Genomic DNA, 24,715 nt, shown 5'->3' on the forward strand with positions numbered 1-24,715 from the left:
GGTCTGTGACTAACGGAACCCTAATGCCGATAGTTGCAGGTCGTCGAAAAAACGTTTTTTGCTAGAAAATTCACATTTTTCGTTGGAAATCTCAACCTAAACACCACCACCAACTCACTCACCACCAACCAATTCACTCCGATGATGACTTTAGGGTTCCAAAATTAATAATAAATGAGGCATTTACTAGAAAAATGTTATAAAGGTTCTATGTAAGGTTATGAAGAGGTTTAAATGTGATTTTTCCGACAAAAAACGTGTTTCTGACAATTCACAACTAACGGCGCTAAAGTTCTGTTAGTCACGGATCCATTTTGAGTTGAAAATTGTGGCCCCACAAATGTAGATAATCACCGCCAACTTGCTTCTTCCCCGCCTTACTTTGGTCTTTAAACAAATTGAGAACCAAACCCAAATGAAATGTATCATAACAAATTCTCCTAAAACCAAATTACACTGATAAACATGAAATCTACACTTATTCCTCTCACAACCACTCAAATACCCTTCAAGTCTACTTCTATTTCAAATAAACCTCAGTTTTACACTCCTTGTTCACGTCTAAAATTTCAAATCTAATGCTCGTCATCACGCCAGAGCTAACCTTAACCACTGGTATAATCAATCAACAACACTACTTAATCTCTATTTGATTGTTGAGTTTAATTTCATAACATTGGCATGAACATGATCGAATCGATAATGTCTTTTCAGTGATCCACGATATTCGGAAATCAAGAAGGAAACGATAGAAGAGCACTATTTCAGGCCACGAGTAAGATTCTTTGATCAAGTTGAGTCCGCCTTAGAAAAGATCGATCATGATTGATAGGGAGTTCTATCTGACGGGTTTTGAGAGATTAAGAAACAAGAAGCGGAGACGAAATCAATCTGATTGTGGGTGATTAATCACACCCTTCGATAAACAAAGAAGATCCAGGAAGTGCCGCCAACATCGGAGCTGCAAGGTTGTGTATTGTGTTTTCTCCTTCACCAATTTGAAACAAATTTTATAAAAGAGTTTTATTGTGTTTTGTTGGAATCGGCGCCTGGGGAAATACAAAAGTAAAGGAAGGCATTTGATAACCTTTAATCATCTTCAAGGTTTTGTTGGGGTTTGTGTAAACCGACAAACAAGAAAGAAAGGGAAGGCATCTGACCTCCCCCGACCCCACCTTTCCCATTTGTCTGTAGTTTCTCTCTCTAGCTCCAAGATTAAGATGTTGAAATGAAAGGGTAGAGGCTACCTTTCCTTATTAGGGTAAAATTTAGCGTTTAAGCTAATAACCAAATAGCCCTTCAATTAATGCATAAATACATTTTCCATGCAATAGTTATCATACGTCTATATTAGCATTTTTCTTTAGATTTAGGGATGTTACATCACACATTTCACCTTTTTTCCCTTTTTGCGTCAATTTTGCTCATCCCATATACTTGGGCTCGCTTATTTCAACCAAGCCTTTTGATTTTTCTTCTTAGGACATATAAAAACGTAACTTCGAATATTAATATCTTCAAATTGAACATATAAATTTTTCCTGATCTTCCTGAAATTCCTCAATTTTTTTATAAAAATTTTATATGTATATATTTTTTGAAAAACAAATATGTATACTTAATATTTAGACCTAATTACCCAGTTAGTTTAAGCTCCTTTATATATTAAAAAATTGCATAACCCATATCATAACACAGTAAACTCATTTAAATTTTAATTGCGTAAATCAAATTAAAAAAAACCTTTTTACTTAAGGCCCGTTTTTTTCCGCATTCAGCCCAAAAATTTTAAAGATTCTCATGGACGAATATGTTATCTATTGTGAATTCCATGTTGGCATCCTCAGTTCTAGGACCCACAATGGTGCTTCGGGGTTGTCCGAGCCATATGAAAAAGATATAATTAGAAATCCCGACCGACCCCTTTGAAATTTTAAAACCGACCCCATAGAACTAGTTAGAATGTATGATGAAAAGAAAAGGTTGAACTTGGACTCACCAGAATTTTCTAGTGTCTATGGAAGTTGCCCGAGTGACTTGAGAGTATAGGTTGAAACTTTAAAGAAGAAGAAAATGGAACTATGTAGAAAGTAGGTTCAAATTGTACACTAAATGTCAGAGTGAAAATGAGAGATCATAACTATTAGTTATTTTTTTTTCTTTCTTTAATTAATTTGAGTCTCGTGTATTACATGACGAATTGATGAAAATTGTTAACTTTGTACTGTTGAAAAAGAGAGACTGAATTTGTTTTATTGCTTAGTATTGGTTTCTTGCCTTACAATTGAAACAAAAAACTCTTTTAAATAAGTAAAGAAATAAACCTATACAAGGAAAAAAATATATTAAAAAGAAAAAGGAGATTCCTTTGATTAAGTTTCCAACGGTCCTTAAACTTTATTAATGTCAAATATTATGAGAATTGATACTATAATTTTGTATTTTCTAACATAAACATTAACCAAAATACAATTAACAATAGGATTATTATACATTGTTAATACAATTATAAATTATATTAAAATTAGAACAAAACAAACATTACACAAATATTTTACAAATAAGCAAAAATTTCCTTACACACTACATATATGGTTGTATTCGTCAATATCCGTTCACAACCACCAACATTATACCCCCGGAGAGGAGCCGTGCACATCATCAGTGATATCAGTGTTTATTAAAATATTTGAAAGTGAAATAATTTATCAGGAACGTAGTTAGAAAAAATTAAAATAGTGTAAAAACACCGTGATTTTTATTTCATAAACACGGGTTAAAACCCACATTTCTACACACTACGTGAATATTGGATTTTAGCCACACACATGCTCTGGGCGGTTTGCCACACCTCGGTCTAAATGTGTGGCTAAAGGTCGCTTTCGCCACACATTTGTTATTCGTGTGACTAAAAACACACCTGTTAGAACCTTTAGCCACATAAATTAGATTTTTGTGGCAAAAAATTACACCTGCTGGAACATTTAGCCACACTTTTTCAATTCGTGCGACAAAAAACACAGTTGTTCGAAACCGTTAGCCACACATTCATAAAAAAATGTGACTTTTACTTGCCACACTTAGTAAACTATGGCCAAATATGATCTACGCTCACAGTAGTTTGATAACGATGTTGTTAAAAACTAATACAGATGGCCACACTTACGGGTGTATGTGACCATAGAGTATTGTTTGTTAGCCACTTATAAGTTTTATATGTGACTAAAAGTTAACGGTGACAGCAAACAAAATGTGTGACCGTTAGTAGTTAATGGCCACACTTTAATTGTTTCATATGTGGCTAAAAGCTTATACATGTGGTCACACTTAAGGGGTTTATGTGACCATAAAGCATTATTTTATAGCCACGTATAAATTTTTATGTATGGCTAAAAGCTAACAGTTACATTAAAACAAAAGTGTGACTATTGATAATTAATAGCCACATTCTAATTCTTTTGTGTGACCAACCAGACATCCACCCTTCAGTAACCAATGGGAACCCTAATCCATCACCTGCTGCTAATACTTTCATCACTCATTAACATCGATTGAAGCTCATCTTGGTTAGGTAGGTGAGTTATACTTTAATTTTGAGAAATTTGGGTGTTCGAGGGTTTGAATGTAAGCAATTAGGTCTTGGATTCAATTGATTAGTATTCGTTCTAATTTAAACAATCTTGATACAAGTTGCAAGTGACATTTCTGAATCTTTACTTTTTATCATTGTTGGATTTATATTTTCTAACAGGGGTTTTTAACATGATTAATTAGAACCCTAGTGATGTCATAAACATGTTAGGGTTTGAGTTTTGTTGAGAACAGTTGGCTGACAGATTCGTTCTCATTTATTGATTGGTCTGTAACTCGCAGTTAAATGATGATTATTGATCGATTTTTGATTTTAGGATATATTATTCTGAGTATAGTTTCCAGAAAGGTAAATTTTGTAATTTTTGGATGAGTATTGAATACCTTTTATGATTTTACAAAAACATATGTCAAAGCTGATTCGGGGAGTTATATTCTGGTCCTTTTTTCGGACACCATAACTCCCTAATGCCAAACCCAAACGGGTTGGTTCCACTTCTGGAACTTAGTATTATGATTTTAAAAGATAACCCAATTGGTCTTACACAATTTGGTTTAATGAGTTGATAGAACCATTAAACTAGTTTTTGTTGCGCAATCTGCTGAACTCTTAGTACCTATCTGTAATGGTTGAATTATTGTGAGTTTTCTATGCTTGAGAAAAAATATAATAAAAATTGTTTGAGAAACCTGATTCATATATCATACTGTGGTAAATTTTGTAGAATTTATGCTTAATCTTTTCTTTGTGAATAAAATCAGTTTGTACATGCCAGAATCTGTCTCGTGAACTGAATGATCATAAGTTAAGTTGTATGATGAATATTTGGTTGCTTTGCCATGATATGATGTGTGGATACATGTTAGGACTTTCGGTACTGTTGACATTACTTATTATCACCAACGATTCGTCGGGTCAAGTTTGTGTTTGTGTGTGAGTTCATACGTGGCTCTTAGAGTCATGTGTTGTTGAACATACTTTCATAACTTAAAACACTTGTACTAGGTAAAAGTTAACGAGTCAAATGCATTCATTTGGTTTTGAGATAACTCTGTTACACGTGACACCAGGTTTTGGATTGAAAACACGGACATACTTGCATACTAGTTTTGAAAGCACTAAACGTTTGCCTATACTTGTTTTCTGGATTAAAAACACAAAACGTTTTGAAGTATTGGTTATGTAACCTGCTGAAACGGGCAAAAACGAGCTGAACTGCTGATTTTTTATTGCTGAATTGCTGCAAAATTGGTCAAAACGACCTGTTAAGTGCTGAAACGGAATGAAAAATCGATGAAATGAGCTGTTTAACATGATGTTTGCTGTAAAAATGAGTTGTTACGTGCTTAAACGAACTGAAAACTTGCTGAAACGAGCTGTTTAGCATGTTGTTTGCTGTTAAAACGAGCTGTTAAGTGTTGAGACGGAATGAAAAGCCGCTGAAAGGAGCCGTTTAGCATGTTGTTTGCTGTAAAAATGAGCTGTTAAGTGCTGAAATGAGCTGTTAAGTGCTGAAACGGACTGAAAAATCGCTGAAACGAGCTGTTTAACATGATGTTTGCTGTAAAAACAAGCTGTTACGTGCTGAAACGAACTGAAAACTTGCTGAAACGAGCTATTTAACATGTTGTTTGCTGTTAAAACGAGCTGTTAAGTACTGAAACGGAATGAAAAATCGCTGAAACGAGTTGTTTAGCATGTTGTTTGCTGTAAAATGAGTTGTTAAGTGCTGAAACGAACTGGACTGGAACAAGAATTTTAATGATAAAACTAAAACATTTCCTCTGTTGTCCTCGTTCAAAAAAAAAAGACTCGAGACCCGTTTTGACCCGTTCCGACCTTGACCCATTTTGACCTGGACCAGTTATGACCCGAACCTTTTGACCCTGACCCGTTCCGACCCGAACCATAACAACCTTTTTTTTAGTTGACCCGTTCCAACCTTGACACGTTTCGACCCTAACCCGTTCCGACCCATGACCCTTTTCGACCTAACCCAACCTATTTGCCACCCCTATGTTTAATGTATATCGACGGGTTAGGCGAGTTGTACTTCTTAAGACACAATTTAAAATTATATGCATAATGGGCCATTAGAGATTTCAAGGCCCAATATGGCCCATTAGGACATGCATGACTCGTATTTGTCTATTATGGTCTGGTATGACTCCCTATAACACGATATAACCCTTAAATATCTAATGTTACATATCACATGCCATAATAGGCCACTAGGAGATTACAAGCACTAATATGGCCCATTAGAGCGACTATGACATGAAAAAGGCTATAATGGGCCACTAACACCAACAAGGCCCAATAAGACCAATTGATGAAAGTATCACATGTTATCGGCCATTAACATCTAACTATGACTAATGACATTCCTATACAACCTTCTTAGAGAAACTATGATGTGATAAAGGCTATAATGGGCCACAAACACCAGTTAAGGTCCAATAAGGCCCATTGATGAAAGTATGACATATTATTGGGCTTTAACTAAACTATGACTCACTAAACTCATATTCAACCCTTTTAGAGAAACTATGATATGATAAAGACTACAATGGGTCACTAACAACAATCAAGGCCCAAGACGGCCCATTAATGCAAAGTATGACATGCTACTGGGCGTTAACACCAACTATGAGTCACTACACTCCTATTCAACCTGTTAAATTAACTATGACATGATATAGATATATTGGGCCATTAACAACAATCAAGGCCCAATATGTTCCATTAATAAAAGTATAACATGTTATTGGGCGTTGACACATGACTATGGCTCACTACACTTATATACAACCTCCTTGTAGCGACTATGACATGATAGGTGATATAATGGGCCACTAATACCAATCAACGCCATTTAATGAGACCAACTATGACTCACTACACTCCTATACAACCTGTTAACGTAACTATGAAATGATAGACCCATACTGGCCATTAACAACAATCAAGGTCCAATAAGGCCCGCTGATGAAAGTATGACATATTATTGGGCGTAACCAAACCATGACTCACTAAACTCACATTCAACCCTTTTAAAGAAACTATGATATGATAGAGACTACAATGGGTCACTAACTACAATCAAGGCCCAAACGGCCCATTAATGCAAAGTATGACGACCAACTATGACTCACTACACTCCTATACAACCTGTTAACGTAACTATGACATGATAGAGACGATATCGGTCATTAACAACAATCAAGGCCCAATATGGCCCATTAATAAAAGTATGACATGTTATCGGGCGTTGACACATGCCTATGGCTCACTACACTTATACAACCCTCTTGTAGCAACGGGGACATGATAGATGCTATAATGACCATTAATACCAATCAAGGCCCATTGATGAATGTATAACATGTTGGGCCATTGACACAAATCAAGGCCAAATAAGGTCTATTGACGAAAGTATGGTGTGTTTCAGACGTTAACACCTAACCATGACTAATGACAGTCCTCTACAACTCTTTTAGAGCAATTGTGACAATGATAGATGTTATAATGGGACACTAACACCGATCAAGAACTAGTATGACCCACTAATGAAAGTATGGTTTATTGGGGGTTAACATTGATTACTACACTCTTATACAACTCTTTTAGAGCAACTATAAATATCACTTGTATTTATTTTATATGTTTTTATATTTAAAATACAATTTTTTTTATATTATATAAGTTTTAATTAGTTGTTATATATATATATATATACACTAACAACTCTTTATTTTAATTATTAAAAATAAATTAAGTTCATATTTAGTTCATATTAATTTCACTTCTCTCAAAATTTCAAATTAAAGTTAACCCCCTTTTTTCTTCAAAAAATTTTGAATTACCCTCCTATTCTTAAATATAATTTGACCACATATTTAACCTACCTTTTTTTTGTTTCTCTTCATTCCTTCTAATTATTCTTCTTCTTCATCTCTTTACACCCACCATAATCCTCAATCATTAATTCTCTAACTCACTCAATTTTTAACCAAATCCATTGATTCCAGGCTCTAATCTAATTATTTTTGCGAGAGGAATTCACGTGTGGTGTCGGTTTTCATCAATTCTATTTCGTTTTTTGCCGGATTCGTGTTGAGTGTGAAGAACCCTAAGAACCAAGTTTGGGATTTTCAATTTTAAGTGTTATTTCTTGTAATTGAAGCTTAGTACATCTTCTTTCATCGCTAAAAAGGTATGTATTTCACTTGTTTGATGACAACAGTTTGCTGACAGATTCGTTTTCGTTTATTTATTGGTATGTAACTTGATGTTAAACGATGATTACTGAACGATTTTTTGATTCTAGGATATAGCACTATGAGTCTAGTTTCCAGAAAGGTAAAGTTTGTAATTTTTGGACAAAAACACAGGTCAAAGCTGATTCGGGGAGTTATATTTTGGCCTGTCTTTCCGACACCATAACTCCCTAATGACAAAACCAAACGGGTTGTTTCCAGTTCTGAAAGTTAGTATTATGATTTTTGAAGACAACTCAATTGGTCTTGCACAATTTAGATTAATGAGTCGATAGAACCATTAAACAAGTGTTTGTTGTGCAATCTGTTGAACTGTTGGTACATATCTTTAATGGTTGAATTATTGTGAGCTTTGTATGTATGAGAAAAATATTATAAATTTTCTTGAGAAACCTAATTCATATATTCTACTGTGGTAAATTTTGTAGAATTTATACTTAATCTTTTCTTAGTGAATAAAATCAGTTTGTACATGTTATAATCTGTCTCGTGAACTAAGTGATCATAAGTTAAGTTGTATGATGAATGTTTGGTTGATTTGCCATGATACGATGTGTGAATACATGTTAGGACTTTTTAGTACAGTTGACATTGATTATTATGACCAACAAGTCGTCGATTCAAGTTTTTGTTTGTGTATACATTATGTCTAATGTGATTGTGCGTGATAGTCGTCGTGCTTTGAGGTTTCGCCTCACATTAACCCTTTACTAGTTATGATGCTAATATTTTAACAATTTTAGGTTCAAAAAGTTAGAGCCGAAATGGAAAAATATGAAAAGAAGTCAAGAAACGAGTTGGAAGAACGAGCGCAACGAATGGAATAAATGGAAAAAGAACTTAAGGAAAACGAAGAAATGAGGCAAAAACAATTTGATTAGTTTATGTGAAAGTTTGAGGTCGGTAGTAATTAGTAGTAGTTTCAAATATTTTGAATTCATAACTTATTAGTGAAGGTTTGTTAATGTAAACTTGTTTTGAATTTATGTTATTGTGGTTGTTAAACTTATGAAATAGCCACATTTATCTATGTGTGATCAAAAGTATGATAATAGCCACACTTTATATTACAAAAGCATTATGTGTGACAAACGGTAAGACAATGGCCACACCACAAACTACAAAAGAGTGTTTGAATAGCAAGTTCACATTTTTGGCCACATTGACAATAACCTCCAGTGTCTATATGATATGATTAGCCACACAATACCTCACTATGTGTGACGAAAAGTTTGACAATAGTCACACTTTTAATTAAAAAAAGCATTATGTGTGACAAACGGTAAGACAATAGTCACACTATAATCTACAAATGAGTGTTTGGGTGGCAAGCAAACATTTTTAGCCACTTTTAATGTAATTTCTAGTGTCTGTATGATATAATTAGCCATTCTATTTTTAGTTTAAGTGGTCATTTCTTTGCTATATCCACACGGTATAGGTCATAATGCAAGCTTAACACAACCCTATTGGCCACATTATTATAAAATTCATGTGGCTGAAACATGAATTCATGTGGCTGTATACGTGCAATGGTCACTCATAGTAAATAGTCATGTGGCCATTTTCTATCGTTTAGCCACACTTATTGGAGAGGATTCTTGATGACCAGCAACTAATGCCTGTACCCTTTAGCCACACTTATTACCACATAAGGCCACTAAAAACTGTGTGTGGCCATATCATACCCACGGTGTCGCGACCTTTGGCCACATATGACTTGAACCAAATGTGTGTGGCTAAAGGCCTACGGCCACACTTTTTTCGTGTGGCCGAATGTCAATTTTCACGTAGTTACAAACATAAGTTTTATAGGGAAAAACCCCAATTTACAAAACATATTTTCTTTATTCAGATGATAAGCCACTTATTTAAGATGAAACGCCTGCATGCATCATTCACGTGTCTTTAACAAGTCACTTAAAACATGTTTAAAACTATTTGGTCAGCTAGAATTACTCATGAGTACATTCGTTTGTAACTTATACATTTTTACAATTACATCATTAAGATGTCTTTAGACCTGTCTTCTGACCGTATATGTGACTGTGATCAGATAACGTATTAGCTAGCACTTGCCCAATTAGTAACATGTAATAACCAAATAAGGTAAGCCTTGTACACAAAACCTCACAATATCAGTAGTAATCATCCCGTCAATCTACATAGACTTAAACACTGTAATGTAACAAAAAAACCTTTTATAAATATTTTAAAAACGTTTAAACTATTTGTCATGAGTTTAATAAGTTTAAAAATCCCAAATGACGGTGTCTGGAAAACTCACACAAATGTGAGTTATCTGAAGGGCTGGTAATTTATATTGTTACGGTCCTGAAATAAAACAAATATATTTTTTTGGTTATATGAAACTAACCAGCATCCGTTATCTTTATTGGTTAAAAAGTTCAATCAATGTCATGTGAAAAAAAATTGGAGACTGTGTATTAGTCTATATAGTTGATTATTTTTTTATATAAAACATTTAAAAAGTTAAATAAAATACAATTTTGGTGAATGAAATAAAGGTAAAAGAATATATCTTTGTTAGCAAAAAAATTGAATGTGTTTATTTTGTGAAAGAATGAGAAATGTGAGTTTTGTCTTTAAAGTTGACCCAATTTGAAACTAGTTTTATTAAGACTAAAAATGTAAAAATGGTTTGATGTATTAGGTATATGATTTGGCACATGTTTGATGCAAGGCACAGAACTACACAATTTTTTAACTTTTAAGCTTGATTATACATAAAATTATAGGTTTTTATATCTTCAATTATGCAATGAATATTTTAGGTTCTACTAAACGTACCATCTCCCATTAATTTTTACTAAACATAGCATCTCCCTCAAGTTTTATATTAATACGATTAAAACTTTTTTGTTGTTTCTTTTGTCATTTTGTTATCTTTTATTATCATTATAATTTTTATAAAAACATTTTTTTCTATTTTTAGTTAACAATTTCTTTCTATTTATCTTTTTATGTATATTGAATAGCATTTAAAAAAACATTTTTCTTCTTATTTAGAAAAAGTTTTACTTTTCTTATTTAAAAACATCTTTTCTTGTTAATTTTTTTCTATACTTGTTTTAATCTATTTGGAGAGCTTTTTATAAAAAAATAACTAAGAGATTGTTTACATTCTTTTATAAATATCATATTATTTTTTTAAAATAAAAGGGTGAAATAATATACAACTTGATAAACAAATTTGGCTATTTCCTCACATAATATTAATCTCATGAATTCGAACCAAACAAAAAAAAATTCAAGTTGTTTTGATTACATTTTATAAAAATTAAAAATAAAAAAACTATCTAGAGAAAGTATACAAAACTTTTAATACATGTAAAAAAATAAACAAACTTTTAATAAGATCTTAAAGAAATAAAATAATAAATCAATAATAAAAATATATAAAAAACTGTAAAAGAAAAAAAAACTTAATGGTTTTGTATTTGATATTTTGAATTAAGTATAAAATTAAATAAGAGAGAATAAAATGTCAATTACAAATGTTAAGGGGAAATAAAATTTCGGGGCGGGGGATGGGGTACGGTTAGTAAATGAGTGGGGGACGTTTAGCCTGACCCATACTTTAAACAACTAAAAACCATAAATATAGGTTTTCAAATATTCTATTAATTTTAGAAATCAAAATTTAATACTTGTTTGATGGTTTAAAACTAATAATCATAGGTTTCTAGATTTTTAGCAAAAACTTATATGGTTCCCAATTTTGATGTTTACAAAACCGGAATCGTAGGTTTTCAAAGTTTTACATAAAATTATTAATGGTTTTAATGTTTACAATATTAAAATTTCTGCTATATTTATAAATGATAGAAACATTATAGAGATCATACACATTATAAATAAGGTATCAATCTTGATAAATGTTATAACTGCTTTTTAATAATTTTTTGTGTTTTGTGGAAGAAATCAAAATAGAGGTTTTGTCTTTATAGTTGACCCATAAATAAATATGTCTTTTATGATTTGAAACAATTTGAAATTAATTTTAGTGAGGCTAAAAAGGTTAAAAAAAATCTATGCATTATGTATAGGATTTGATGCATGTTTGGTGTAAACTATTGAAATACACAAATTTTAACTTTAAATCTTGGTTGCACATAAAATTTATACATAAAGTAATAGGTTATTCATATATTTAATTACGTGATAAATATTTTAAACAGCTGAAAATCGGAATTATAGGTTTTCATATTTGCAATTAGTTATAGAAATCAAAATTTAATACATTAAAACTAATAATGTTAGGTTTTCAAATTTCAAAGAAGAAGAAGATAAATATTGTATTTTAAGAGTGAAACTATGTATAAAGTATGTTTAAATTGTAGACCAAATGTCAGAGTGAAAATGATAGATCATAACTATTATTAGTTATTTTTTTCTATCTTAAATAATTTAGATAATAACTTTTCCATTTTTCATTTGTTGTATTTTATTCTTTTTCTTTACTACTATTTTGTTCTTTTATATATTTAGTTGATAATATATTAACTTTTAACAATTTCTTTTGGTGTTTATTGTGTGTGTATATGACAAAGAATAATATTTAATTGCAAAATGTTACATTTTACATACTCTATCTTAGTTATATGATATTTTGTTTAAGTATCTTATCTTTTATGATCCGATTTGACCCAACCCGAATAACCGAGCCAGACCAAAAAAATTATATATCGATTTAACTCGGCCAAACCAAACGTAATTAAACTTAAATACCCATAATCAACTGAGTACCGACCAATGTGAGAATTTTTTTTGAATCTACCACTAGTGATGATGGATGCTTAAATGATATATTATCATCATTGGATGCATCAACATCTTTGTTCAAAAAGTCACCACAACTTCTACTAATACTTTCATTTGAAAATGTACAACTTTTATATCTTTAGATTTGTTTTAACAGTTAATATCAGCTAATCCAAATTTACAAACCTAAAAAATAAAAACCATTGACTTTGCCATTAGAATATTGATGTTATTATTTGATAAACAAAAACATGGAAATGACTATATTAACTTGCTCATCACAATCAAATGAGAATGCAAATCTCTCTCTTATTGATTGATTGGTTACATTAGAAGATACTTCTTTTAATCCATTCTTTAATTTTACAGACTTCTTTGTAGATGATGATATATCAAAACCAATCATAACTATCGTGAAAGGTACCGTCAGTTCAAGAACAAGTCTACTAATGGTTCGGAGTCTAAGTGTCTTTTACAAGGGAGGGTCAAAGTGAATAACTACCTATCTGATGCAAGATAAAACTATCGAGGTTTCATTGATAATTTTGCGTATTTTGATCGATCTCCATTCATGTGGGGGATTGTTGAAATTTTAGTGAAAAACATGATTTTCACTTATTTTGGACATGAATAATCTCTACAATATATAAAGAGTGAGTGAAGGTCCAACAAATATTGCTAAGTTTACAAGTCTTAATGCATGTCTTAACTTCTTTTTAAGGGTAAAGATGTCTTTCTATCAATACTTACATATTGGCCCCTCAATTTTTATCAACTTTTACTATATAAAAAATAATTATATTATTGGCCCCTCAAGTAAAACCAACTACCCCTCACGATTTTTAAAATATCATAACTATTTTATACGTTAATATTTTAAAAAAGAAACTACACCATAAAAACGAGAATTTTGTTCTCTTTAATTTGAGTATAGTAATGCTATACTTTGTAATTTTAAAAAATTCGCATGTTACACAAATGTGATTTATGATTGACAACCAGGTTCTGGCAAGGCGTTTAACATCGTCGGGTTACACCGACACTGGTTAAGCGTTTGATGTCGGGTTACATGCGTACCGACATCGGTTACGAGTCAGATGCCGCGTTACACACGTGGCGACGTTAGATTTCATGCGTTCAAGCGCGGGTTACCCATGTACCGAATCTGGTTACGCATCCAATGATGCATTATGCGTTTATGGTCGTCAAGTTACGCTCGTACCGGTAACAACTATGTGGTCGATGTGCCTTCGTTACATGTGTATCGACATTGATTACAAGTTTGATATTTCTTTATGCGACAGATTTGGGTTTGTGTTCGTTCCAATGTTGGTTGATGCGCATAGCAAGCCTGACGCGCCTACTAACGTCGGGTTGTGCGTGCCATATCAACCTATTCTGATCAGTTGAAAAATAACGCCACCTAATTCTAACCTGTTTGAAAATAACACCAACCCATTTTGACACGTACATAATCACGCAATATATGTTGCAATTTTGCATGCACATAATTACGCATACAGAAAGATAATTACACACCTTCTATGATAATTACACAACATATTTTCATAATTACGCATGACTATAATCACACTTATTATACGCACAACACACCTAGGTATAAAGAAAATCATTTTTTTTCTTTAAAAAAGTAGTATAGCAAAAAAAAGTAGTTTGTTTTTTTAGAAAAGAAAATACTTATGTAATTTTTTTAAATGCTTGTTTTTATGGTGTTGTTTTTTATATAATAATGTCGTGGAGAAAAGTTATCAATGTTTTAAAAGTTGAAGAGTTATGCTTAATTTAGATTCTCGTATAAGGAGGAGAAAAATATAAATGCATATAAAGTTCAATAGTTAAGTAAATACAAGTGTTAAAACACATTAGAAATCTTATAAATAATTTATCTTTTTGTTTAACGTTAAACATTTATTATTGTTTCTCTGTCCATATGAATGGAGAAACAATATGGGAGAGACTATATATTCTATAAACACAAGTTCAGTCCTTATAAGTTATAACAAGCAACTGACTTACTCAACTTTTTGGTTAACTAAAGTCTTAGAATTAATCCATCGACATGATTAAGTTATATGTGTGATATTTATGATAATAAATTGTAAAGTTAAGCCAAATTGAGTCAATGAGAAAACGTATGGTCCTCTTGCAAGATCTAATCGCATAACATGATACGTACACGAGACGATTACGTTAACAATACTTTATTGATATACATTGTTGTTCATACATTACATAAGTTAAGCCTATAGAGAATTCGGCATGGTAACATTACACGGAGAATAAATATGCCTAGATATCTACGTATATTCATTAGGAATGCCTATTTATAAGCTACCCTCATTCGTTAATCATCACTAATGAATGAGGTCTCTCATTCGTTAGACACACCTAATGAATAAGGTTTCCCATAGAGAATGACCTCTCATTCGTTAAACATCCTCAACGAATGGACATTACATTAACGAATGAGCCTTCATTTGCTAAATCCCTTAGCGAATGAGCTTAATCTATAATGAATGGACCTCAATCGCTAAACATGCCTAGCGAATGAGCCATATTACATTAAACATAAAGACTAAACTACCCTTAACTTATTCGATCAGCTGTGGACAACAAATCATACACTGACAGTCAAGCATACCATCTCAAGTTTAATTTGAAGCCTAGCCAATTCAGCTCGGAATGAAGTTCGAGTCCAGTTCGAGCTAGCCCTGGTTTGGATTATATTAGCTCTTTAACAACCTTTAACTATTGTTCGCCGTCGCATCGTGCGGGCACTCTACTAGTTAATTATAATTTGTTACTAAAATGTTTATAAATATTAGTGGGTTTGTTTTCTACCATGTGAGTCAAGTCCCGGATCGATAATCAAACACGAATAAACGACTAACTCTCGTTTATATTAATCAGAAAATATGACTCAAAAAACTGATTACAATATCTATCAAACCCTAGCTCGGTTTGACTCTTGATGAACCCTAACTCGGTTACATCTAGATGAACCCTAACTCGGTTACATCTCGTGTGTGCCTCTTGGATGAACCCTAACTTGGTTACACCTCACATCACCACTATAATGTCTAACCATAACTTGGTTTATATAGACTAACCCTAACTTGTTAGCAAAGACATTACCAAATATAATTAACCCTAATTGTAACCCCATAAACCCATTACATAATAATGAATCTCACGAGCCCAATAGGTCCAACCCGGTCACCTACACATGACGGGCCTACTAAGTTGGAAATTACTTCCAACAATCACCCCCCTAATTTCCCACTCAAAATAGGTGAATCTTCAACTTCGAGTATGTCTCTTTTGCCCTGTCTGAGTTGACCCACAATCTTGACCTTCTCGGTTTTCACAACCATCTTGGCCTTGATTTCCCCGGAACTTTTCTTTGATCCATAGATGTGTTCTTCGGCTCCCCCGAACTCGACTACCTCTGTGACCCTGTCCCCGACCATTCCCTCGGTCGTATGAACACGCATTACCACTCCTTTGGTTGCGATCCCGGTCATCTAATCGAGCGAACATTAATTTTTTTGATCATCTTTTGTTCCCGAATCAAAACATGTACACATCTTTTAAATCCTTGGTCAAAACATAACTCGTTCAACCCGTATATAAACACACTCCGATTGAACCGACTAGTCCAATCCAAATAAAAACCCAGCAATAATTGTTAAACCAACTTGTTTACCCAAAATAACTCTAACTAAGTAAGAAAAATAAACCCACTGGTGACTTTCTTCTTTTCTTCGGATTCCTCCTGCCAACGAAACAATAAATATATTTAGAACCTTCTTTGATTTGAGCTAGCCACGTAAATCACCAAAATTAAGACTTAAGAGTTCTCCAAATCACTTTCCTAGAATAACTCAATTCCACTTTTTCTTTGACTAACCACCAATAAACAACCTAAAAAGACACTCCTTTTCTTTGATTGATTAAATTCTGGTTTCCTTCTGGATCGTGACTTTGATCATGACTTTTCCAAAAATTGATCCTCCTCCTTATCGATCACGTCTTTGATCGATAAACACCAAGAGTGTAACCGCTCTGATACCAATTCAAGTCCCGGATCGATAATCAAACACGAATAAACGACTAACTCTCGTTTATATTAATCAGAAAATATGACTCAAAAAACTTATTACAATATCTATCAAACCCTAGCTCGGTTTGACTCTTGATGAACCCTAACTCGGTTACATCTAGATGAACCCTAACTCGGTTACATCTCGTGTGTGCCTCTTGGATAAACCCTAACTTGGTTACACCTCACATCACCACTATAATGTCTAACCATAACTTGGTATATAGACTAACCCTAACTTGTTAGCAAAGACATTACCAAATATAATAAACCCTAATTGTAACCCCATAAACCCATTACATGTTGGTGCATAAATGTCAGTAGTTCATAGTCTAGTGTCTGTAATCGAGTCTGTAATATTATTTATGTTATTTATGTTTAAGCGAAGTTGTTGACAAGTTCGCCTAGGCGAACTTGTTGAACAAGCGAAGTTATGGACAACTTCGCCTGAACATGCCAGGCGAAGTTGTCGTGTATTTAAAGTCCTAGGTTACGGCTTAGTTTGAGGTTGATCGAGTTAGCAATTGAGTGAGCTGTTTAGTTACTCGTGTTGGTCAGGTCTGTAACAGTGATATTTATATCACGTGAGTTCGGTTATTAATATATAACGTGTTTCGGTTATTCGTGTGTTTGTGTTCTATACTCGTAACGATCTACGCAGGGATTCCGCACCTGAGTAGACCGCGATATCTCGTGCGATCCGTCAAGGGAACCTACAATTGGTATCAGAGCGTTTGCTCGATTATGAGGTTCGGGATATTCACGCGGGTATAGAAATCGTCCCGTTTCGACTATTCGCGGGACGTGTTTTTGGTGTTTTTGAGTCAACCTTACCTACTACCACAGTATTCAAGCCTTTGCACCGTCAAAAACCTTTGTTAAATCCAGATTCCAGATCTTCAAAAACGTCCGTGTTCATCAGGCGAAGTTGCCGTCAGGATTCGTAGGGTTTCGGCGAAGATATAAGGTTAAGCGAAGTTATCCACAACTTCGCCTACCTTCTCAAGTTCGCCTGTATCAGCGAAGTTATCTACAACTTCGCCTTCTTCCTAAGTTCGCTTACCTTAAGCGAAGTTAATCATCAGGGAAGTTAATATTCAGCGAAGTTAATCTTCTGCGAAGTTAATCAGCGGCGAAGTTAAGACTTAAGCGAAGTTATCTGTAACTTCGCCTACTGTACTTTTCAGAAAATTTTTGATCTTTTTCGGCTCAATCACTTTTCGGGAAAGATGACGTCGATTAACATCTCTGAGTTAGTAAAGATGGAAGTTGAAGCAGGGTCAGCTACTAAGGCCCCAAGGTTGCTGAAGGGAACCGATTTCGTTGCGTGGAAGGATCGGTTCATACAATACATCAAATACCAGGATGCGAAAATGTGGGTATGCATCCAGGATGGTTATATTCCACCAATTATGGAGTATGAAGGTCGTGACCAAATCAAGAAGTATAGTAAGATGGAAGAAGAAGAGAAAAAGATGTATGAGGCCGAGAGCAAGGCTCATGCTGCTATTACTATGGCTCTTCCACAAGAGATCCTTCATACCTTTAGAAAGTACACGTCAGCAAGAGAGCTTTGGGAAGCTCTTGAGAGCAGATTTGAAGGAAATGTAGGAATCCGTGCTTCAAAAATAAAATTGCTCAAAACCTAGTTCTCAGTCTTCAAGTATTTGAAGAATGAATCATTAGATGATATCATCACTCGATATTATCATCTGATGACTGAACTGAGCAACTATTCCATTTCCTACAGAGAAGAAGAAATAGTTGAGAAGCTTCTAGATGCTCTCCCACCAAAATGGGAGATGTACACTGTGCTGATGAGGGAAGACAAGGACTTTCCCACTTATGATCTAGAAACGATGGTCAACAAGCTCAGAACCTTTGAGCTTAACATGGTGAGAAAGGAGACACCTATGGATCAGGTTCAAGATCCAAGTATGTATGGAGCTAAAGTCAACACTAGCTCAGGATCGAAGACTGAATCGGCTGCCTACTACTCGAAGGGAGAGTCGGGCGCAAACTCATCACATGAGGGTCATGTGTCAGTCAACACAAATGGTGATGTTTGCTATGTAGCAGGTGGATCGAGTGGTTCTCAACCACAGGTAAGCAAGAGTAGTTGCTCTTCAAGTGTTCCCAGCAACAACTACTCTAAGATGCCTATGAGTGTCAAGTCTGCTGAAGAGCAGTTTGGTCTCTATGCTTCTTTTATTGCTTCCTATGAGAACTATATTCAAGGGAAGATTGTTGATCCAGCTATGTTGGATGAAGATTACGATCAGATTGATGCTGACGATATGGAAGAAATGGATCTACAATGGCAGATGGCCATGATTGTGAGGAGGGTGAAGAGGTTTATGAATAAGACCGGTAGAAAGTTTGTCGGAGGAAGACCAGGGTTCGACAAGTCAAAGGTAAGGTGCTACAATTGTCAGCAAAACGGCCACTTTGCTAAGGAGTGCAGGAATGAGCGTGTAGAACGTGGTCAAGGAAAGTCTACACAGCATAGTGAGGGAAGAAAAGATTATAGTGCCATGATTTCCAGAGGAGATGGTGAATACAACTGGAACCTGCTTTCTAAAGAAACTTTTGAGCAGGCAAATTTAGCAAAGGTTGAAACATAAGAAAATGAGAAGGCTACCGGAGAAGAAAAAGCTCTTATGGCAGATGTTAATGACAAGCTCTCCGAGGTATGCTCTAAACCTAAATGTTCAATATGTGAAAACTTGTCTGAGCAATTAGCAACTATTACCGATCAGTATGTTAGGTTGGATGCTGAATTTAAAACCTTAAAAGAAGATCATCACTTTACTAAATCAAGAGAAAATAATTATAAAATTAAAAGAAAAGCTTGTGAAAAAGATGTTAAAAGTTTAAAAACTAAACTTGCTGAAAAAATTGAAGTGATTGATTTAAGTCATGAGGTTTTGGAAGAAAAGACCAAACTAATTGCTGAGAGAGAAAAACAGATTGCTGACCACCAGGTGAAAGTGGTGGAACTGAATTGAAAACTGGAGCAGTTCAGAAATTCCTCTGCTATTCTTGATCACCTTGTTAGTGATCAAGGTTCCTCTACCAAGAGAGGAGGAATCGGTTATCATGAGGTTCCACCACCGTACAATCACAATTACACTTTTAACCCTAGTGTTCAGAAATCTATTGACTTTGAGGTTGCTCAGACAGTGCCAATTAAAGTAACTGTTAAAAAACCAAATGTTAGTGAAGGCGAAACAAGTTCGTCTGTTCCAAGTGTTGAAATTTCTGATCAAAGTCCAGTCTCATCAGATTCGGATAAGTCATCCGAGTCTGGTAAGGCAAAAGAGGAGGTTGTGTTACCCAAGAGAGGAGAAAAAGATAAAACAAATAAAAGGAGTACTCCACTAAACCCGTACGTCCCACCATATGTGAGACGAACGGGCGGTAATATAGCCTCGACATCTAAAACACCTGTTGATAAAAAGGTTAAGCATAGGTGTTGTTTTAGGTGTAATCAAATGGGGCACCTAGTTGCAGTTTGCCCTCTGAAGCAGCGATTCAGAGGTGTGAGACCTACTAAAACTGAGAATAACCCTAAAAGTAATTATCATACTGCTAAAAATGAAAACCATTCAAAATTCAAAAACGTGACTAATTCAGGTTTTCATAGAAACAGATCTCAGTTTTACTCTTCTAATAACCAAACCACAAGTTATAATTCTTTCAATTCACTAAGGTTTGGAAGGCCTCACTATCAATCTTCAAGGAGGTATCCTAGTAGGACTGACAGGATTTATCAAAGAGCTAACTTTGGAAAGCCAAAGTTTGGGATGTTTAGATCCAAGACCAATTGGTCTTGGGTCCCTAAATTCTAATCTTTTGCTTTATTGTGCAGGAACAGTTGAACAGGGCTGCCAATAATCTTTGGGTTGTGGATAGCGGCTGTTCCCGGCACATGACGGGTAACAAATACTTGTTACACGATTTGAAACCTGTTCAAGGAGGGAGAGTAAGTTTTGCCGGAGAAAGTGGAGGCAATATTACTGGAAGGGGAACGGTGTCGAACGGAAAGATGACATTGGAGAATGTCAACTTTGTAGAAGAATTGAAACACAATCTGCTGAGTGTGTCGCAGATTTGTGATAAGGAGTACACCGTTCATTTTACAAAGAACGAGGCGATCGTGCTGAAACCGGGTTTTCAGATACCAGAGGAGTGGATTTTGATGAAGGCTCCACGTGATAGGAATGCGTACATTATGGATATGAGATCAACTGAAATGGCCACGGCAGAATCATGCCTTTTGACAAAAGCGAGTGAAACAGAGTCCGAATTGTGGCATAGGAGAATGGGACACATTCATCTTCGGAAGATGAACCACATTGTCAAGAATGGGCTTGTGCTGGGCGTTCCCTTGAAGAATTTCAATTTTGAAGATAAATGTATTGCGTGCAAGAAGGGAAAGCAGCACAAGAAATCCCATCTCACCAAGAAAGTAAATTCAATTGCCAGTACTCTAAAATTGCTTCACATGGAACTCTTCGGTCCCGTGTATGCAAAAAGTCTAGGAGGTACTTCATACTGCTTGGTGATCACTGATGACTACTCACGATACTCGTGGGTATATTTCCTGAAATCAAAAGATGAAACGGCTCAGATGGTGAAGAATTTGATTACCAAAGTTGAGAACGTTATGGATAAAAGGGTTAAGTTCATCAGAAGTGACAATGGAACGGAGTTCAAGAATTTTGAGATGGAGATCTTCTGTCTTCAGAGAGGGATTGAACACCAATACAGCGCTCCGTATACACCGTAACAGAATGGAGTGGCTGAAAGGAAGAACCGAACGTTAATTGAAGGAGCCAGAACAATGCTGGCTGATTCGAAACTTCCTGTGGTGTTTTGGGCTGAAGCTGTTGCTACAGCCTGTTATGTTCTGAATAGAGTCTTAACTGTTAAAAGACTGGGTAAGACGTGTTATGAGCTTATGCATGGGAGAAAACCCAACTAGAGTGGTCTAGAACCATTCGGGTCCCCTTGTTCGATTTTGAAGACAAATTCTAAATTTGGTGAAGTAGCCGATGAAGGAATCTTAGTCGGTTATGTTGTTGGGACTCCCAACAGACGTGTCTTCAATACATCGACGAGCAAGATTGAGGTGGTGTGTAACACAGATATCACAAGTTACCAACCGCCAAAACCAAGCAACGGACCTGCGGAGTTTTTCGACTATGTTAAATTTTTTAAGTCTTTTAACATACCGGATTTAGATATTTCTGAAGAAGAAGAAAGTGTTGCTACGAAGATGATCCTTGATGAGGAAGAAAATCTATTGCATAGACAGTTGATTGATAAATGTTAACCTTCCTCATCAAATACTATCGATACCCCTGCTGCCTCAACTGAAGAAGAATTTTTCAATCCTTTTCACTCTCAGCATGAAACAACCATTGACGAGCTATCTTCTAACCTGGAAGACAATTTGCATGTCGGTTCTGTTCCGACCACGAGAATTCATAAAGATCACCCTTTGGAGAATGTGATTGGTGATGTGTCCTCCGGTGTACAAACAAGACGTAGCTTGAATGAACACACCTGTGTTTACACAAGCATCAAGGAAACAGGCATAATCAACGAATGCTTGTACACCTGCTTTATCAGCCAGATTGAACCGAAAAATTATCAAATGGCTTTAAAGGACAGCTCGTGGGTCGAAGCCATGCAAGAAGAGTTGGCTCAGTTCAGGAAAATGGAAGTTTGGGATTTGGTTGAAAAACCAAAGCATGTGCATGCGATAGGCACAAAATGGGTGTTTAAGTGCAAGAGAGATGAGAAAGGGATAATCATAAGAAACAAGGCGAGGCTAGTTGTGAAAGGATTTAATCAACAAGAGGGGATTGATTATAATGAAGTGTTCGCCCCTGTCGCAAGGTTGGAAGCCATAAGATTGTTTTTGGCATTCGCTGCTTATAAGAAGATGAAGGTATTTCAGTTGGATGTAAATAGTGCGTTTCTGAATGGGAAAGTTGATGAGGTTGTGTATGTTGAGCAACCTCCGGGTTTTCCTGACCCAGACTTTCCTGATCACGTGTACAAGTTAAGCAAGGCATTGTATGGACTACATCAGGCACCTCGTGCCTGGTACTCAACTCTATCAGACTACTTGCTTGAAAATGGGTTTGAAAGAGGTCAAATTGATAGCACACTGTTTGTGAAGAGACAAGGAAGCGACTTCCTGCTAGTGCAAGTCTACGTGGATGACATTATTTTTGCTGCATCAAAAGTCTCCATGTGTCAAGATTTTGAGGCCGTCATGAAGAAAAGGTTTGAAATGAGTGCTATGGGTGAACTAACTTTCTTTTTAGGATTGCAGGTTGATCAAAAGAAGGATGGGATGTTCATTCACCAGACCAAGTATGTCCATGATGTGCTCAAACGATTCAAGATGGAGGACAGCACTCCATTTGACACTCCAATCTGCGTCAATCACAAATTGGGTGCTGAGTCAGACGGTGATGCAGATGTGGACCCAACTCAGTATCGGGCTATTATAGGTTCTTTAATGTACTTAACTGCTTCTAGGCCTGATATAATGTTTGCTGTTTGTCTTTGTGCTCGTTTTCAGGCAAACCCAAAGGAATCTCACATGAAAGGTGTGAAGAGGATCTTGCGGTATCTCAAGGGCAAACCGAAGCTGGGGTTGTGGTACCCGAGAGGAGGAGACTTGGAGCTAGTCGCCTACAAAGATTCTGATTATGGTGGGTGCAATCAGAGTCGGAAGTCAACTACTGGAGGATGTCAGTTTCTTGGTGGCAGATTGGTGTCATGGCAATGCAAGAAACAGACTTCAGTCGCAATTTCAACATGTGAAGCAGAATACATGGCAGCATCCAACTGCTGCTCCCAGGTTCTTTGGATTCAACAACAGTTGCGCGACTATGGTCTAAATTTCTTACTTACTCCTATTTGCATTGATAACACAGCTGCTATCTCAGTAACTAACAATCCCGTGAAACATAGTAAAACTAAACATATTGACATACGTCGTCATTTTATACGGGATTGTGCTGAGAAGAAACTGATAGTGCTTGAAAAGGTGGATACGCTTGATAATTTCGCTGACCTTTATACTAAAGCGTTTGATAAAACAAGATTTCAAAACCTTATCGAGCTTAATGGGATGATCAATCCCGAGTAACCATGCTTTTCTTGTAATATTTAAATAAAAAAAAAGTCACTATCGCTTAAAAATATGTCGGTTACATCAGTTTGAAGGACTTGTCTTCGGATATGTTTTGGTCCTCATTTTCTACTTGTAGATTTTGAGGATAGCCATTAACCAGATTACTGATTGTGACCGGGGCGGTTTATGATGAGTTTTCATTCTTTCGCTTAAAATTAGTCAATCATACTTAGTTAAAAGGACACATACTAGTATGTGGTCGGTCCAGCTGATCCATTGGATCTTCGGGATAGCCGTTTACCTGAAGACTTTGTTTTGGTCGGGGCGATTAATGTTAAAATTTTAAAAAAAAATGGGAAATGAAATTATTTTTCAAGTCTGCTACTTCGTAAGAAGTACGTTAGCTATGTTTAACAGAAAATTGATCAAACCTTGGAAAATGATAGATATACTAATTCTGTGTGCTTAACTAGTGAAGTTATTAGGCTTAAAAGGCTTTAGGACAGTCATTGTATGTCATGGTAACTTTTTATGGTGCGTAAAAGTAGACGTGATACAAACTAAATCTACTTGATTTTACGTGGAAACTCCTTAAGAGTTTTGCTTGTCTTCATTTATATCTTTCCGAGTGATAGGCAGAAAAGCGATTACCCAGTCATACACGAGCCCATGTGTGGTCTGATTCCCGTGAAGATAGCGTTTCAAGAAACTGCAGTGATCCAGATTCGGGACTTGCAGTTATTTACTACTCTGAAGTCTATGTAAATTTGTGAGTT

The 24,715-nt window shown here is 35.2% G+C and overlaps 1 protein-coding gene across 2 annotated transcripts in view; it reads left to right on the forward strand.

Moving 5' to 3' along the window:
* The first annotated feature begins 412 nt into the window (after nucleotides 1–412).
* Nucleotides 413–24,715, forward strand: part of LOC143624865 (putative 2-carboxy-D-arabinitol-1-phosphatase) — a 47,785-nt gene continuing 23,482 nt past the window's right edge. For both annotated transcript variants that reach the window (XM_077095370.1, XM_077095371.1), the window contains exon 1: nucleotides 413–464. The gene's annotated coding sequence lies outside the window, so the exon portion shown is untranslated. The remainder of the gene's footprint in view (nucleotides 465–24,715) is intronic.

This window comes from Bidens hawaiensis, unplaced genomic scaffold (genome assembly GCF_021521415.1).
Source record: "Bidens hawaiensis isolate Kalapana, Puna unplaced genomic scaffold, B.hawaiensis_p1.1 tig00003988_1, whole genome shotgun sequence".
NCBI lineage: Eukaryota > Viridiplantae > Streptophyta > Magnoliopsida > Asterales > Asteraceae > Bidens > Bidens hawaiensis.